This window comes from Eubalaena glacialis, chromosome 1 (genome assembly GCF_028564815.1).
Source record: "Eubalaena glacialis isolate mEubGla1 chromosome 1, mEubGla1.1.hap2.+ XY, whole genome shotgun sequence".
Lineage (NCBI taxonomy): Eukaryota > Metazoa > Chordata > Mammalia > Artiodactyla > Balaenidae > Eubalaena > Eubalaena glacialis.
This window is the reverse complement of record NC_083716.1, coordinates 20,807,971-20,824,084: the sequence shown is the minus strand read 5'-3', so window position 1 is coordinate 20,824,084 and position 16,114 is coordinate 20,807,971. Positions and strand designations below refer to the sequence as shown.

The 16,114-nt window shown below is 39.0% G+C and overlaps 1 pseudogene; it reads right to left on the bottom strand.

Annotated features, from left to right (window-relative positions):
- Positions 1-14,458, bottom strand: part of LOC133090999 (tigger transposable element-derived protein 1-like) — a 38,695-nt pseudogene extending 24,237 nt beyond the window's left edge.
- Between the last annotated feature and the right edge of the window lie 1,656 nt (positions 14,459-16,114).

Here is a 16,114-nt window from a genome sequence, read left to right as displayed (position 1 = left end):
AGATTTAAAATGCATGTCCATTAGCATCTTGTAAAATACATATAAATACATTTCTTCCCAAGCTACTTCTGAAGCACCTTAATATGCATTTTCCCCAAATGTAATGAGTGACATACTTAGACCATCAGCAGGTGAAGCCATCAGTAAAAGCCATTCAAGTGCAGGAAAGCAATGAATTAGCTAGTAGCTTTTGATACATCTGTACTATTTAGTGTAGACTTTCAGCATTTATTTTCAGAATAAACAACTTCAGGGAGGCAACTACACAGAAGATGTCAGAGCAGAGTGAAGAGTCAAAAATAACTGCCTGGCAGCACTATCAAGGAACAGCAGAATTTTGCTGGAGAGCTGGGGTCCTTGACTTTAATTTGCAGAGGAAAATGATCTTTTGAAATGAGAGAAGCCCAGTACTATCAGTCACTCTTGTGGAATCACGCATATACAAGAAACCAACTGCATGTGAAGGCCAGCTCCTTTCTGTGTGCAGTGGCAGGGAGGCACCAGCTCATTCCTCCTCTTGGCCTGTTGTTGGTAACTTGCTCTTTCTAAAAATCCTCTGGAAAAGATGGATGGAATCCAAGGATACTCAAGAAAGTCTTTTGAACTGGGGAATGGGGGCATTGGTAACTGGGGAGTGAGGAAGAGGAAAAGAAAATGTTTCTAAATTCTTAGGATAGCTTTTTTAACACTAAAAAATGTGAAATGAAAAAAATTTTTAATCTCCTAAAATATTGAGATAAACTGCATTTTATTCTTCAAAAGTGTTTATGTGTCCTACTCTTCAAAATAAGTATTTACAGACAACATAGAGATATGAGTTCAAGCCCCTACAGCTACTTAATAGTTGTGTGTATGCATATATATGTATATGTGTATATGTATGTGTCCATGTATGTATGCATGTATGTATATGTGCATATACATATATGTGTATTTTAATTAGGTTCTTTTGTTCTCAAGTAATAGTAAACACTGCAAGCAAATAGGAAAGGGTACTGGAATATCTTACCAACTAGAGACTGTGGCATCAAGGTGTCTCAGTTTTTATTGGTGGGCTCCGTGGAATTTATGTGGAGGGCATGCTCACATGCTCAGCTCCCTGAGGACAGTCTTGTTGAGTTGATGTGTTGAGGTGAGCCGTGTTATATTTACCACGCGAGGCTCACACACCCAGAAGTGCTAAATGGACAACTGCAGCACCTTGGTGCATTGCTAGTTCCATGGGTTTGCAGGACACTCAGGCTGCAGTAGATGTGTCAATATCTTCTACACCTCTGTTAACATATTCTTTCAGTTATAATTTCTTCACTTAAGCTAATGTGCGTGAGCCCAATCATTTGCATTCACTCTTAGGCACTGTCCATAGTCCCTACCAACTTGCAATACATGAGTGTTTTGACTCAAATTACAAAATTCTCAAGAGAAACAATATGATTGGCCTAGCTAGGAACAAACATCCTCTTCTATTCCAATCCACAGTGACCAGGCATAACACATAGAACACAAAGACAGCCAATGTCCTGTCTTTCTCTGAACATTCTAGAAAACAAGAGAGATCTTTAGGACCGGGGCAGATGCCCTAAAAAGAAGCATGGTCACAATTAATAACATTCTCTCTCTGTGCTAGTTTCTCTACAGAAATGGAGAAAATCAGATCTGTCATCCACCATATCTGCTTTATTATTTTTTCATAGACTCCTAATATGATATTTTATTTCTTTACTAAAACCAAAATTTTCTGTTTTCCTCCAATGAAATGTAAGCTTTGTGAGAGGACAGCTTTTTGTCTGATGACTTCATTGCTGAATTTCTAGTGCCTTAAGGGATGTCTGTTACAAAGTACATGCTCAATAAATATACTGAATGGCAATGGAGTGATTAAGTGTTATGAGGATAAAATGAAATAAGCTAAGTGATGTATTTGCCATTATATAGGATGAACAATAAATAGTGACTATTAAAATTCTTACATTTAACATTTCCAAAATATCTTGCACCCCTAAAAATAACAGAAATAGTTAACTTGTTGTAATAAGTGATAATAGATCTTCTTACTGAATAATTATTGAATAATTGAATAATAAGATCTATTATATATCACACACTGTTCAAAATGTGTTACATGAATTAACTCATTGAATCCCCACCACAGCCTGATGTGGTAGGCAAAATGTTATCTCCACCCCATAAATGAGGAAACTTCAGCTACATAATTTGCCCAAGGTCACTCTACTACTAAGTGGCAGTGCTGGGATTTAAATTGGACAGTCTGGATCTGAGTCCATACTGCCTTCCCAAGTCCCAAATCGTAGGCGGTAGATGGGAAAAGGACAGACAAGACATAATGAGTGAAAATTTTAGGGTAGAAAAGATGGGATCTTATAACCAAAATAACAATAACTTTTAAAAAGCAATAGGAAACATATTAAAAGAAACATGACTTCATTTCACAGAAGAAAAAACATTGAAAGACTATTACATGTTGTTACTGTTTATTGTTAAATAAAGAAAACATGATTCAGAATATTGTATATAATATGATCCCATTTAAATGCCAGACTTCTAAAAGGTTCATTAACATCATTTTGATTTGAAAGACCTATAAGTCAATTAGAATCCATGTCAGTTTTATCTTTTCCTTCTTGTTAACACTGACCTCCTATAGGCATTCTGACTTGAGTATCTAAGCCAGTATACCGAAACGTCTGTCCTCACAGAGAGTGAGTAAGAATGAGGCAGGGTTTCCCTGGTGGCGCAGTGGTTGAGAGTCTGCCTGCCAGTGCAGAGGACACGGGTTCGAGCCCTGGTCTGGGAAGATCCCACATGCCACGGAGCAACTAGGCGCGTGAGCCACAATTACTGAGCCTGCGCGTCTGGAGCCTGTGCTCTGCAACAAGAGAGGCCGCGACAGTGAGAGGCCTGCACACCGTGATGAAGAGTGGCCCCCGCTTGCCGCAACTAGAGAAAGCCCTTGCACAGAAACGAAGACCCAACACAGCCAAAAATAAATATAAAAATAAATTTAAAAAAACAAAAAAACAAAAAGACCTAAAGAAGAAATACATGGCAAATATCTTCAAAAAAAAAAAAAAAAAGAATGAGGCAGACTGAGTATGATATTTGTGGGGGGGCGGGACTATAAAAAACTGAAGAGTTCATACCCATGTGGGCTTTTCAGCTCCAGGTAATCATTAGAGGAATTTAAGCCCAATACAGTAAGTCCCCTACATATGAACTTTCAAGTTGCGAACTTTCAAAGATGGACACGTGGAGCTTACTAATGAAGACCTGATGAAATTGGAGGCCCAGAGAATGGACGAAGAGAGACAAGAGGAAGAAGAAGTAACTGAAGAACTGAAGAGATTCACGATGCAGGAAATGGCAAGGGGATTTTCTTTATTTGAGGAGGCACTGTTAGTTTTTGAGGCACAAGACCTGAATATAGAACGGTACATGAAGGTTGCAACAGCTATTCAGAATGCAATCCAGTGCTACTGTGTCATCTATGATGAGAAAAAAAGAGCTACTACCCAGACATCACTGGATTGTTTTTTCAAGAGGGTAGATAGAACTGAATCCAGCAAGTACCCAGAACCTGCGCCATCAACATCAGTCGTGAGTGAAGTTACAGCTTGCTCTCCGTCTCATATTGCTGACGATCCTTCAGCTCTACCATCTCCCACCTCTTCTCCCTCCTCCAGTCAGTAACACTTCTTGCCTGTTCGCTCAATGCCAGCCCCTGTACGCCAGCTGTTGTACTGTACTACTGTACTTTTCAAGGTACTGTAGTAAGATTAAAAATGTTTTCTTTATCTTTTGTGTTTGTGTTTGTTTGTTTTTTATGCATTATATGTGTAAAAAGTATTATAAACCTATTACAGTACAGTACTGTAGAGCTGATTGTGTTAGTTGGGTACCTAGGCTAACTTTGTTGGACTTAGAACAAATTAGACTTACGAACACGCTCTCAGAACGGAACTCGTTCGTATGTAGAGGACTTACTGTAATGCCAGATCTCCCATCTGACAAGATATGACAGTAATCTGCATTTTTAATGAAACGCTGATTTTTAAATGAGTAACTAATTACAATAATGCAAACACTCCATAGGCAAAAAAAAAAAAAGCCATCAGTCAAATTTATCCAAGTTCTGTTAGTTTTTGCTTCAATGAGCCACAGACTCTTGAAAACAGGAGATTGTCTTCTGCTTCCTTTGTCTTTCCTACAGCCCCCAGAACCATGTGGGGTTCACTGCAGGCTCCAAAGAAAACTGACGGACCCGACAAGCTCAGAGATTGGCTACCCCCATCCTAGAACAGAGCAAAGCCATTACAGCTACCAAATGAGAATAAATCATCGTGCTGCATCCTTGCATTCTGCCCTTGTCAGAGGGCCAACTGGCATTTGATCTTATTTCCCCACTTGTGACCCAACTACTGAGCAGAAAATTATTTTGTCCCCACATTCCACTCACCAGCTGAACCTCCACCACCTTGCACACGTTTACCTGCTTGACCAGACTCAAACTGCTAACAACCTGGAAAAACATTGCTTTTCGGTAGGTGGTGGTGTTTTATAACTGGTAGACATTAAATTGGGGGGAAAAATGAACAACTAAAAAAGTCTAACTATTGATGAAAATAATGGGAAGTAAATTAGCTCTAAACCCTGGTGAGAGCATATACTGAAAATGCCTTAGAGGAGCACAGTTCAGCACCACATATAGAAATGTAAACTACACTTTCCTTCTAATGCCGGGAAGTTAAAAAAAAAATCAGAAAAGGGAAAAAAGACTCTGAAAATGAATGATGTTTAGATATAATGTAAGGGAATGATTCTAGTCCTTTACAAGAATAGGTTTAGATAGGAAAATTAGAAGTGAGAAAATGGGCATTAAGAGGTAAGGTGGTTTTAATGGAATAAGTCAACTGGGATGCCGTAGGAGCCTTGGGCAACCAATGGTTCAAAAAAGCAAATATAATCAACTGAGCACAGATTCTAGGCATTGTGAATTGTCCTCACAATCACAGTGAGATGTTCATTCCTCAGATGAGAAAACTGGGCTCAGAAAGTTTATAGTTCTCAATTATTTTTCTGGCATAAATATGATGAAATGATTGAAAATGCACATCTCAGAAAAGATGAATTGTGGGCAGTGAGTCTCCATGGGTGCAGAAGGGCTGTAGACAAGCTGCTCTTAGAGGAATCTCATCAGGATTCCAAGATTTTAGTGGAAGAGGGTTTGGAAAAGACTCCCACGTAGTATGGTTAGCACCCCCTTCCTCCTATGAGAACACCTAAATTTTCGTTAGCTTTAACTCCGATCATTCTGAGTCCAATGTCAGTATTCTAGCACTGGGCATAGGAATCAGCAAATCAGTCTACTGTACTTGTGAAAACCCAGCATTTAATTTAGTAGTGCAAATATTTATCCATCTTCATTAGTATATCCAACAACCATGGGCAAGAAATAGTAAGCAAGAGTGTAATTTATTACTCCGTCAGTTTCAACAAACACCATATTGATGTGCTAACAGTCTCTAATGATGATATAAAATATCATTAATTATTAGATTCATGAATAAATGCTCATGCTCTGAAAGGTTCAGAACACATTTATGAGCTCATTTGTTGCACATTTCTTATCCAGTGAAAAATCAAAAGTCCAAAATGTAGTAGTCAATGGGACTCCAGTGCTAAGAGAGAATTGTGTTAAAATACATATAAAAGTGGGGAAAATAAACAAGAACTTCAATTACAGCTAGTGGCTTGGAACTAATAAAGAGATTACATTATTAGCCAATAGAAAGATTTTATTTCACACTTGCTCTGTGGCATTGGTGCCATTCCAGGGGCTATTTGCAGGGTTTGCTACTTATTTGTGAGTTTCCCCACTGACTATCCTTGGCTTTGAAGGCTGGAGGCCTATAGCTCAATTTAAAGTGCTTTTGTTGTTTCCCTTTTTCAAATGTTTATTTGTAAGTTACTACCTGCCTTCTTGCAAAGAAGGATCTAAAGTGATTTAAGCACACTTGCTTCTGTACCAAGGCTGTGTTCTACCACTGACCCAGTCAGGGAAGAGTCAGAGCTGGTCTGTTCATTCCATCCCAGTGCAGCCATGCGGCTGGGGCAGGAGGGTGGGGATAGCAGGTGGGGAACAAGGATGGGAATTATCAGTCCTGTTTCAAGACTAAAAACTCATTACAGGTAATTGTTGAGTCTTTTGCTTATTATCAATTTTTTCAAAGCTACTCTAAAGCTGGGCACATACTCAACCAGGAATGTTCAGGATCATCTGAGAATCTTATTAAAATAGCAACTTCCCAGACCCCACCTCCAAGAATGAGTCAATTGGCCAGGGTGAGGCTTAGGAATCTGAGAAGTGTCTCGTAGGCTGGATCCACATTTTGAGAAACAGCGTAATGAATAATATTCGCCAACTGATTGATTAACATTCTGTTCATAGTGTGTTGATCAATCAGTATCACCTGTTCTTTTTTCTACTCCCAAGCTACCTCACCCCCCTTTTTAATCACCTCCTATTCACCTCATTGGTGAAGGAGGGATTCCCACCCTATGGTTTGGGGGAATGGCCAAACATACAACACCTAATGCTGGACAGGTTATTCTATGCATTAGTTGAGGTTCTCCAGAGAAACAGAACTAATGTATACATAAATATATAAAAAGCAATTTAGTATAAGGAATTGGACCATGCCAATTCCTATGGAATTATGGGGGCTGACAAGTCTCAAGAACTACAGGATGAGTCTGCAAGCTGAAGACTCAAAAGAGAGCCAGTGGTGTAGTTCCAGTCCAAAGGCCAGCAGGCTTGAGACCCAGAAAGAGCTGATGTTCCAGTTTGAATGCAGTCAGGCAGGAGGAATTCTTTCTTACTAAGCCCTTTTGTTCTATTCAAGTCTTCAACTGATTGGATGAGGCCCATCCACATTAGTATGGGCAATCTGCTTTGCTCAGTCTTCCAATTCAAATGTTAATCTCATTTAGAAACTCCTTCACAGAAACATTTAGAATAACATCTGGCCAAATGTCTGGGCATCCCATGGCCCAGTCAAGTTGACATATAAAATTAATCTTCACACTTTATAAGTCTAAAAACACCCATTCATGGTCCTCTGAGAAATAACATGATAAGACAGAAGAAAATGCAGACCCAGAGCAAAAAAGACATGACAGTCTCATTTAATTATCACAGTTATATGAACATTGATAATACAACCCACCCCATAGTTGAAGAAACTGATGTTCCAAGAGTTCAAGTGACTGGGCCAAGATCACACAGTCATGAGATAAAGGGGAAAGGAGAACCAGAGCTGTAGAAGAGTCAGGAAGAGCAAAAATAGGAAGGGGAAATTATTGTGAATTAGAAGCTTGTCAATTGCTGATATAGAGCGCTCAATTCATGGGTCATACTGAAGGATTGTTCCTTGAAGGAGCAACGTATGTCAACAAGCTGAGTCTGCTAAATAATATGGTCTGGAAAAAATGAAGGAGCAAAGACATTTGGTTTTGTCACCAAAGTCGTAAATGAAAGATATAAGAAATATGATAATCCAAAGTAACAGGTCATAAACTTTACTGTACATCAGAATCAGATGTGTAAAACACAAGTTGTTGGGCCTAACCCCCACGTTTCTGATTTGGTAAGTCTGGAGGGCAATGAGTAGTCATACTTCTAACAAGTTCCCAGGTGATGCTAATGTCACTCATCCATGGTCCTTATAAACCTCTGCTTTAAAGAGATAAAAAGAGAACATAAGGGCTCAGCCTCAGATCTACACATAGTCAGGCTGGGTGAGAGAGCCTGGTCTAAGGGTGTGTCTGTGTGTGTGTGTGTCTGTGTGTGTCTCTGTGTGTGTGTGTGTGTGTGTGTGTGTGTATAGTGAACCTCCAGGAAAGGAAATACTTATCTTTCCCAAGCAAAGATCAAGATGAGATTATGCTAACCAAAGGTTGGTACCAAATATGAAGCCCTGATAACTGTCTCCCCACCCCATCTATAAACTTCTTTCTGAAAGAAGTGGACAGGATTAGCATGACTTTCTCAAGCCCCATAAATCAATTCCACTTCATTCTGATTCACACTCGTCAATTTCTCTCCAACACACTCTCCCTGCCTTCTTGAAGAAATTTGCATATTAACCCTGTGAGTTCTGCCCAGGACTAGGGCTCTCGCATATCCAGGTAGATGGAAAGACCAGGGGCACTTTGTCCAGGGACTACAATCATTAAAAATGAGTTGTGTTAAGCCATCAGGATGAGAGAAAATAATATTTCATACTTTTCAAATGTAATCTATATGTAAATTTAGCCAACTTGCTTTAAAAATAAATAATTTGTGAATATTTATGCTTACGCCATTAATCTGTGAGAGGTTCGTGCCTTTAATTAATGGTTTGGAAGCAGCTTTTTTGTATTTTATAGAGCTAGGTGATTGGCTGAGGAGATACAGAATACCGACCCATCTCCTATTTAAAGATAAACAAAACCACTGAACCACATCTGAGCTAATAGAAGAAGGTGAGGCTGATCTGAAAGCTGCTGATTTTCAATAATTTATATTCAAATGGTATTTGGGGATGAAGAAATGTCTTCCAAATGCACAATTTTCTAATTACTATGTACTCAATCAACATAAAATAAAGAGGAATAACAACTGAAATGTTGGCATTATTTAGACATGGTTTTATGTTATAGGAACCAAATGACAGACACTTATTCTTTGTATTCTCGGGGTCTGTCTAGCACATTGATGCTGCTGGTGTGATACATTTCCTCACAGGGCTTCGTATGCTAATCCCTTAGAGGAGAATTCACGTAGAAGAGCAGTAAGGGTAACCCTAGTTGCTGTAACAAAGAACCCCCACGACTTCTGCGACTTAATACATCATAAGTTTCTTTCTTTTTTTTTTTATTTTAAATTTTATTTATTTATTTATTTATGGCTGTGTTGGGTCTTCGTTTCTGTGCGAGGGCTTTCTCCAGTTGTGGCAAGTGGGGGCCACTCCTCATCGCGGTGCGCGGGCCTCTCACTATTGTGGCCTCTCTTGTTGCGGAGCACAGGCTCCAGACGCGCAGGCTCAGTAATTGTGGCTCACGGGCCCAGCTGCTCCGCGGCATGTGGGATCCTCCCAGACCAGGGCTCGAACCCGTGTCCCCTGCATCGGCAGGCAGATTCCCAACCACTGCGCCACCAGGGAAGCCCTAAGTTTCTTTCTTGTTCATGGGATAGACCACCCTCTTTTCATGCATTTCAAGGAATCCTAAATTCCTTCCGTCTTGTTGAAACACCATCCCTAGAGCTGAAGGATAAGTAGCATGCAGAAAGGGCAGGACACCTTCTTAAAAGCTTTGGATCTGCTTACATGCCATTATCCAAAACCAGTCACCTGTGCACCGGCCTGGAAATGGCCATCGAAAGATGGACAACCAATTTTAAGCATAAAAGCTCTACTTTGAAAGCGAAACACAGATTTTGGTGGATATATAGTTATCTCGGACATAAAAAGAATCATAACACATCATCTAATGTAGTGTTCCCAGACCTGGTTGATGATCATCACTACCAAACCCTGGGGGGTTTATTTTGAAAACTAGAGATTTCCTGGGCTCTGAACCCAGAGACTGTGATTCTGAGGTCTGTGTTAAGATCTAAGGAAAAGTATTTTTAAGGAGTCTACCAGGATTCTGATGCTCCCTGCCCAGAATCATGGATTATGTTCCATTCTTCACCTGCAAACAGAAACTCAGCCAAACCCACACTCAGATGCTTATCTGTCCTGTAATGTGATTTGCATAAAGTATCTTGGATCAGGATCCATAAACTTGTATTCTAGCAAGCTCTTGGGATAATTATGATAGCTAACTTGTATTGAGTGTTATTTGAGCTTAAGATATGAATGGACTTATTTAACTTTTATACACCCTGTTAGCTTGGTATGGTATTTCTATTTTACAGAAGAAGAAACTGAGACACAGAGGGGTTAAATAAATTGCTTACATTTACAGTAGTAAATGGAAGAGCTGGGATTAAAACACAGCAGAGCCTACATCTTCCCCACTGGACTACACCCAGGGGAATCTGACACAAAAGAAGGTCTATGGACCACTGAGCTACAGGGGAGATACTCAGGGGTTTCTGATAAAAGTGCTCCAAGCCAACTTTGAGAACCCTGCAGTAAATAAGAGTTTCTTACTGTTGCTCTCAAATTTAAATCTCCAGCACAGGTGTTTCCTCTGAACTCCATAAATATGGACCACCCATGCTGGACACCTTGCACATACTTCACAAATGGACTCATAGTTTGCCCCTGCCATTTGCTCCTCAACTTGTGCTCCCATGTTAATGAATAGTGCCACTTTCCACTCAGTCATGCAAGCTATGAATCTGGGAACCATCTCCAACACTCAGCTTTTCCTTACTCAACTACTGCGCAATCCAACTAACCATGTGTTCTACAGATCTTGCCTGCCTAATATCTCCCCAAACCCTCTACTGTCTACCTCTCCGTCAACACTTCATAGCACACCTTAATCCCCTCCACAGCTTTATTTTTCTATCACTTTCTAATCTACCACCTACTTTACTTATTTATTTATTTATCTGATTCCCACCAGAATGTAAGCAACATGAGGGTAAAGGAGAGCAGAATTATCCACCCCAAAAAATGCCTCTTTGGCATAAGGATAATTTTAGGCTGATTATTTTTAAGAAACAGCAGACACAGGAGAAACTCTGAAAACCAGGTAGAAGTTACTCTTTTGTAAGAGATATTTACAGTTATAAGACAAATCTCTACTTGTGAAGGTGTCTCCCTCTCTGTACCAGGATGACTAAATCTCTAGAAACTCTTAGCAATAGAGAAGGCAAGCACCATATAACAACCATATCCTTGTTTACTGTGCTTTTCCTGGTAACATCCCATAACTGGCTCCCCCACCCCTACATCTTCTTTTGTCTTTAGTTGGAGATAGTATTCAAGGTGGTGGCTTGGGCCATTTCAGGGAGTTACTCAGTTTTACTGGGTCTCTCCCATGTATATAGGAAGTACACATGTAATTAAACTTCTATTTTGCTCCTGCGCCTCTGTCTTTTATTACAGGGTGGTCTCTGTAACCTAGAAGGGTAGAGGGGAAATTATTTTTCCTCCCACACAAGGGCAGAATTATGTGATTCTTGTTCTCTGTTGTATCACCATCACCTAGAATAATTGTTATTTATTGAAAGAATGATCGAATGAATAAATAAATTAAATATAAAGTGGGAAGAATAATATTAGCTTTTTCATGTCTTGCCGTAAAAGACATACAATGTATAAAGCACTTAGCACAGCATGGAGTACATAGTGAGTGTTCATCAAAGTCAGTTATTACTAGTAAGTAGATAGATAGGTAGGGTAAGAGTTCACAATATGAAGTAGTAAGAGCTTGGGCTGAGGGAGGGGCAAATGGCCAGAGCACAGAAGTACTCATGGGTCACACTAAGGAGTTTTGTACTAATTCCAAAGTTTTAAGTAAGGGTGGGACAGAGTAAGCTTCATATTGTATGGACTTCAAATCAGCAGCTGTAAGGAAGATGATTGGAGATGGAGTGCAAATCCTTTAATCCTCTGACACTCAGTTTTTCATCTTGAAAATGGATGGAATAAAATGTGCCCAATATGCTCACAAAGTGAAAATGGCAAAATAATATAAAAGGGTGTTGATAACTATAAAATGATGTGAGAATGTCACGATACATTGATCACATCTAGGTACACATCAGATTTGCTATAGTAGTGCTCACCAGATTGTTTTTCATAAGCAAGCAGCTTGAATCCCAAGGAAAATATGCTCAGTACAAAACACCCACCCTCCTCTGGAGAGAATTTCCCACCAAGACTTCATTTTCATGTGCCATTGCAACCATGAGTCAAATAGAGGCATACCTCAGAGATATTGAAGGTTCGGTTGCAGACCACCACAATAAAGCAAGTATAGCAATAAAGTGAGTCACATGAATTTTTTGGTTTCCCACTGCATATAAAAGTTATGTTTACACTATACTGTAGTCTATTAAGTGTGCAATAGCATTATGTCTAAAAAAACAACATACATGTCTTAATTAAAAAATACTTTAGTGTTAAAAAATGCTAATCATCATCTGAGCCTTTAAGTGAGTCAGTCTTTTTGCTGGTGGAGGGTCCTGCCTGGATGTCAATGGCTTCTGACTGACTAGGGTGGTGGCTGCTGAGGCCTAGGATGGCTGCGGCAACTTCTTAAAATAAGACAACAATGAAGTTGCCACATCGATTGACTCTTCCTTTCATGAATGATTTCTCTGGAGCAGGCAATGCTGTTTGATAGGACTTTACTTACAGTAGAACTTCTTTCAAAACTGGAGTCAGTCCTCTCAAACCCTCCACTGCTTTATCAACTAAGTTTATGTAATATTCTAAATCATTTGTTGTCATTCAACAATATTCACAGCATCTTCACCAGGAATACATTCTATCTCAAGAAACCATTCTCTTTGCTCATTCATAGGAAGCAACTCCTTATCTGTCCAAGTTTTATCATGAGAGGGCGGCAGTTCAGTCACATATTTAGGCTCTACTTCTAATTCTAGTCCTCTTTCTATTTTCATCATATCTGCAATTACTTCCTCCACTGGAGTCTTAAACCCCTCAAAGTCATCCATGAGGGTTGGAATCAACTTCTTCCAAACTCCTGTTAATGTTGATATTTTGATTTCTTCCCATGAATCGCAAATGTTCTTAATGGCATCTAGAAAGGTGAATCCTTTCCAGGAGGTTTTCAATTGACTTTGCCCAGATCCATCAGAGGAATCACTATGTGTGGCAGTTATAGCCTTATGAAACATATTTCTTAAATAATAAGACTTGAAAGTTGAAATTACTCCTTGATCCTTGGGGCTGCAGAATGGATGTTGTGTTAGCAGTCATGAAAACAACATTAATCTTATTGTTTATCTCTAACAGAACCCTTGGGTGACCAGGTGCATTGTCAGTGAGCAGTACTATTTTGCAAGGAATCTTTTTCCTGAGCAGTAGGTCTCAACAATGGACTTAAAGTATTTAGTAAACCGTGTTATAAACAGACGTGCTTTCATCCAGGTTTTATTTTTCCATTTACTGAGCAAAGGCAGAGTAGATTTAGCATAATTCTTAAGGGACCTAGGGTTTTCAGAATGACCATTGGCTTCAACCTAAAGTCACCAGCTGCATTAGCCCCTAACAAGAGAGTCAGCCTATCCTTCGAAGGTTTGAATCCAGCCATTGACTTCTCCTATCGAGCTATGAAAGTCCTAGATGGCATATTCCCAAATAAGGCTGTTTCATCTACATTGAAATTCTGTTGTTTAGTATGGTCACATTCATTAATTATCTCAGCCAGATCTGAATAACTTGCTGCAGCTTCTACATCAGCGTTTGCCACTTCACCCTACACTTTCATGTTATGGAGATGGCTTCTTTCCTTAAACCTCATGAATCAAACTCCACTAGTTTCAAATTTTTCTTCTGCAGCTTCCTCACCTCTCTTAGCCTTCCAGAAATTGAAGAGAGTAGGGCTTTGCTCTGGATTAGGCTTTGGCCTTAGGAAATGTTGTGGCTGTTTGATCTTCTATCCAGACCACTAAAACTTTCTCCATATCAGCTATAAGGCTATTTAGCTTTCTTGTCATTTGTGTGCTCACTGGAGCAGCACTTCTAACTTCCCTCAAGGACTTTTCCTTTGCTCACAACTTGGCTAACTGTTTGGCACAAGAGGCCCAGGTTTCAACCTACCTTGACTTTTGACATGTCTTCATGATTAAAAGCTTAATCAGTTCTAGCTTTTGATTAAAAGTGAGAGACATGCAACTATCCTTCACTTGAACACTTAGAGGCTAATGCAGGGGTATTAATTGGCCTAATTTCAATATTGTTGTGTCCCGAGGAATAGGGAGGCCCAAAAAGAGGGAAAGAGATGAGGGAACGGCTGGTTGGTGGAGCAGTCAGAACACACACAACATCTATCAATTAGGTTTGCCATCTTATATGGGCACAGTTCTTAGCACCCCAAAAGAATTGCAATAGTGACATCAAAAAGCACTGATCACATATCACCATAACAAATATAATAATAATGAAAAAGTTTGAAATATTGTAGGAATTGCTAAAATGTGGCACAGAGACACAAAGTGAACAAATGCTGTTGGAAAAATTGTGCTGTTAGACTCTTTCAATGCCAGGTTGCCACCAACCTTCAATTTGTAAAAAATGCAATATCTGCAAAGTACAGCAAAGTGAAGTACAATACAAAGCCTGTATGCTGTGCACAAGGAATGATATGACTGCAAACACATGGGCATATTTCCTAAAGTAGAAGCAGTATTTAAAAACGCAGGAAAGAAAGGCTACCCTGTGAGCTCACTGGCCGTGGATGTGGGAGCCATCCTGTCATCCTGCAGAACTGAACTGCAGTATCGAAAGTCTCAATGATGGAGTAGAACTCGCCCCAAGGTGGGGCCAGGATCAGGGTGAAGCAAGTTAAGCAAGTGAGGCAAGTGCCAAAAACCTCAGTAATCAAGATAAATCATATTTTAATTCAATATTTTTAAAAATCAAAATGCAAAAAATCTCTGGTGAACAATATACCAAAATTTTAAATAAAGATCAGTGTCAAGATCAATAATGGAGATTGAGTCAGAAGAAAAATGTGTGCCCCCCCCATACAAATGCTTTTATGTACTGTAATGGTTATTTTTTTCAGAATATTAAAGTAATCAAAAATATTTGAAAATTGAAAATGGGCACATAGAATTACCTTTGTGGAAATTCATTAAATTCATTTAATGTGCTTAATCAACTAATTCAAATAATTGACTTCATTAAAGATGAAGTTAATCATCTTTACTTAAGATCACTACTTGGTCAAAAGAAATTGTCAAACATGACAATTCCCTCAATGGAAAATGAGATAAGCAAAGAAGTAGATTTTGAAAATATTAATAAGTTTACTTCCATTAAAACCAAGAAAGTAAAAGTATAATATATTATGTTATTGGTATAAATACAATATATAAACATAATAATATTGTATTTTTTATTTTATTTATTTTTATGACAACTTAGGACTAAATATTTTTACATGTAGGCAATAGTTCAATATTTTTAAAACATTTTGAGGGCCAAATCAAACATATCAATCTACTGGCTGGAGACAGCTATTTATCCCCAAATTTGTGACCTCTGATCTATTTGTTTCTAAAGATGCAATAAATGTTTTATTGCTATTTATTTCCCAATTAAAACATAAGTAAGGTTCTTGAGTATAGAAACACACCATAACCTATCACAGAGAGAAATACTTGGAAAATCCTTGATAGTTTTGATTGACAGAAAACTTTGTAATCATGCCTTCATCCTTGCACACACAATCTGATCCACACTAAAGATTCTAAGGAGAGGTTTGGAAAGACATTCCATATCAAGTCACTAATACCAAGATGGTGTCCTTAATGTTGAGTGAGACTCATGCCCATAGAAAATGGCAAACAAACATCCTTACAAAGTCAAGGTTGAACCTTAGTCCAAGCAGTGCACCAAGAGTTTCTCAAAAGGCAACGGTCTGCGAGTTAGAAAGAGCAGTTCATAGTCCCCAACAAAGGGTTAAAGATTAGTAGACGGTCTCCAGCTCCACTACTTCTAAGAATCCAATTCTATTTTAGAATAGTTGAGGTATTACTGTTTTGTTTCCAGTAACGTTTGTTTGGCTTCAAAGTCAAACTTTTCTTTGACCCCACCTGAATCCCCTTTTAGTAATGAGCCCTGGATCCAGAAATCAGAACGCTGGAATTCAAAACTTGAATTTGGCTCTGTGAAGCCTTGACCAAGGTTGCTAATATGCCTTATCCCTGATCCTCTGTTTTTGTCACCTTTGAGATGACATCTCATTGGTATAGATTCAGTGTCATAGAGATCTGAGGAGCACAGATTCTGAAGTCAAACATAGTCTCAGACATGCATCTTACTAGCTGTGTAACCTAGAGAAAGTTACCTTTGCTGAAACTTAGACCCCACTCCTGTAAAAACTGGGGATAACAACAGCT